This window comes from Nannospalax galili, unplaced genomic scaffold (genome assembly GCF_000622305.1).
Source record: "Nannospalax galili isolate Female #2095 unplaced genomic scaffold, S.galili_v1.0 scaffold972, whole genome shotgun sequence".
NCBI lineage: Eukaryota > Metazoa > Chordata > Mammalia > Rodentia > Spalacidae > Nannospalax > Nannospalax galili.
Window position 1 is genome coordinate 139,877 of NW_008330318.1, and position 2,879 is coordinate 142,755.

Consider the following 2,879-nt stretch of genomic DNA (forward strand, 5'->3'; position numbering starts at 1 on the left):
ACATCCTCTCCAACATTTGGTATCATTTGTTTTCTTGATCTTAGCCAGTCTGACTGGGGTAAGGTGAAATCTTAAAGTGGTTTTAATTTTCATTTCCCTGATTATTAGTGATATTGAACATTTTTAAAGATGTTTCATAGTCATCTTTATTTCTTCTATTGAAAACTTTCTGTTCAGCTCCTTAGCACATCTTTCAGTTGGGTTGCTTCTTGTCTTGGTTCTCTGTTTTTTAAGTTCGTTATATATTCTGGTAATTAAACCTCTATCAGATGTGTCGCTGGTGACGATTTTCTCCCATTCTGTGGGTTTTCTGTTAGTTTCCTTGGTTGTCTCCTTTGATGTACAAAAGCTTTTTAGTTTAATGAGGTCCCACTTGTTATCCTTCAATTTACTAATGAACAATAAGAGATAGCTATGTACTATGTAAATTTAGAGCTATAAATTATAAATGGAATAAAATATTATGCATATATTCAAATTTTATTATGTGTTATCTGATATGTATAGTATATAATTAGCCAATATGCTGTGGGAACAGGACAAAGATTAGAAGGAGAAATCTGAGAAGGTTTGCTTAGAAGGAGAAAATTCCACTACCTCTTAGACAAATTGTAAAAATCCAACACCTTGGACAAATAAGATTTCAGGCACTATAATGAGAAGGCATGTGTGTGAGTCCTCCTTGGACAGATGGGTAAGGTCTGAGGCTCATTTGAGAAAAGGAGGAAATACAAGGAGGCACTTATAGTGTGAGGGCCCCTTTTGAGCCCCCAGGAACAAAAGAATCCCTTGGGTATAGGTTTGAGTCCCCACTTGACAGATGGTTACGGTGTCTCCTTCATTAAAAGAGAAATTTGTGAGGTTCTTTGGAAGGGGGGTGGCTTTGAGTCCTCTCTTTCGAATGCTGAAATTCTGAGTTCCTTTTGTCCCATAGTCCTTTGGTCAGAAGACAAAGGTCTCAAGCCATCTTTGCAGTGATGCAAGGTCTGGATCCCGCCTCATCAGCATCCAACTCTTCTTGGAAGCACTGAATGTGCATAGCATCAGCCTGGCTCCATGTGGACACTTTCCCTTGTGGGGTTCCTACCCACCCCAAGAGCCGACCCTGCAAGAAGGTTCAGTAGATAAAGGCTCTTGCTTCCAAGAATGGCCAAGTTAATTAAATCCTGGAACCTAAATCTGACTGCTCATGTGTGTATAGTCTGAAGGAGAAATGGACTGCACATGGATGAACACCCACCACTACACACATACAACATAAACTCACATAGGATAATAAAAATTTAAAAACATTTAAGAAAATCCTATGAACTTTAATTTCTAGAACATATTTTGCAAAATTCATTACTCCCTGCCAGTGGTCTAGATATAAATAAACCTAGCTCTCAGTTTTCCTCAGTTATTAGCTCACATCCAGCCATGAGCATCCTGCATTCTTAACCCATAAGCCTTTCTCCAGGCGTTGAGCATGTGCCAGACTTAGGGCCTGGACATGGTACAGCACCAATCCTAAGAGGTGATTTCCTCCTCATGAAGCAGGCACAGTTCCTGGGCACAGTTAATGTCATAACCTACCATGTACTCTTGCACTCTGTTAGAATTAGAACAGGCTTCTCCTGAGTGGGTGGCATCTCCTAGGATACTGAGAACCATAACCCTTGGGGTGTGTTCCCATATGCAAGACCTAGCAGGTCCCCTGACAGCCTAAACTCCACAGAGGTGGAAGCCGTGATCTTCCAATAAATTCAGGTCAGGTCTACCAGGAGCACAGGGCTCATGGGGAATGATCATCCAAGCAGTTGCAGAAGGATGCACAACAGTTCTGCTACTGCCCAAGTGCATCCTGAGCCTGAAAATTCTGCAACTGCTCATGGAGGCAGCCCTCGTGAGGCATGAGAGATTCCTAAGCAAGGGAAAGACATGTATGAAATCACCACATTACCCCATTCCTAACATAAACCTTAAAGTCTGATGTTTTGCCAGTAATGATGGATCTTCCAACGTATCAGCCCCTTCCCCCCAAAAAAAAAAAAACTGAAGACATCACAACAAACACAATTGCGGAGATAAAAAAAAATCTATATTTCAATTCAACACAACTTGGTTAAAATATTAAAATGTTTACATTTGTAGAATAAAATTTATTAGCGTTATATCACTCTGTAGTAGGAATATGCATAAAATGTAGATTGCCAAATAGAGTGGGAAATATCAAGTCTTATGAATTGGTTGTTGACGTTCAATACCAGGAGATGATTTAAAAAAAAAAAACAAAACAAAACAAAACCAAAAAACAGGAAAACTGGAAGACATTCTTTCTACACTTAAACATCAACAATAAAAATAACTACACCCGCGAAACTAACAAAAGAATATCCATATCATCTGTGGCATTTGCTCAGGCAGCAATGTGAACACTGTACCAACAGTCTGAGTGGTTGTAGCTGGATTTGTGGCTTCATCAAGGTTGTTTTCGGCTGTATGTCTGGGCACAAAGGATGGGTTCACTCCATTCCTGAAGACTGGATTGTTAGCAGGAAACTCAGATTCCAGACTCTGCTTGCTACTCTTGTGTCCTAGGACATCAAAATCCAAACAGACCAAAGTTACAAGTATATGGTTGATTTTGGAGAAAGTTCCATGGGGTGCTGAGTACACAGTATGTCCATTGGTGTTTGGGTGGAATACTCGGTAGATATCTGTTAAGTCCATTTGATATATGGTTTTGTTTAATTCAGATGTCTCTCTGTTAAGTCTCTGGCCTGTTGACCTATCTAATGGAGATAGTGGGGTATTGAAGTCCCCTACTACTAATGAGTTGGGATTAATCTGGGTCTTATAGTCCTGTAGTACTGTTTTTATGAAGTTGGGCTCACTGG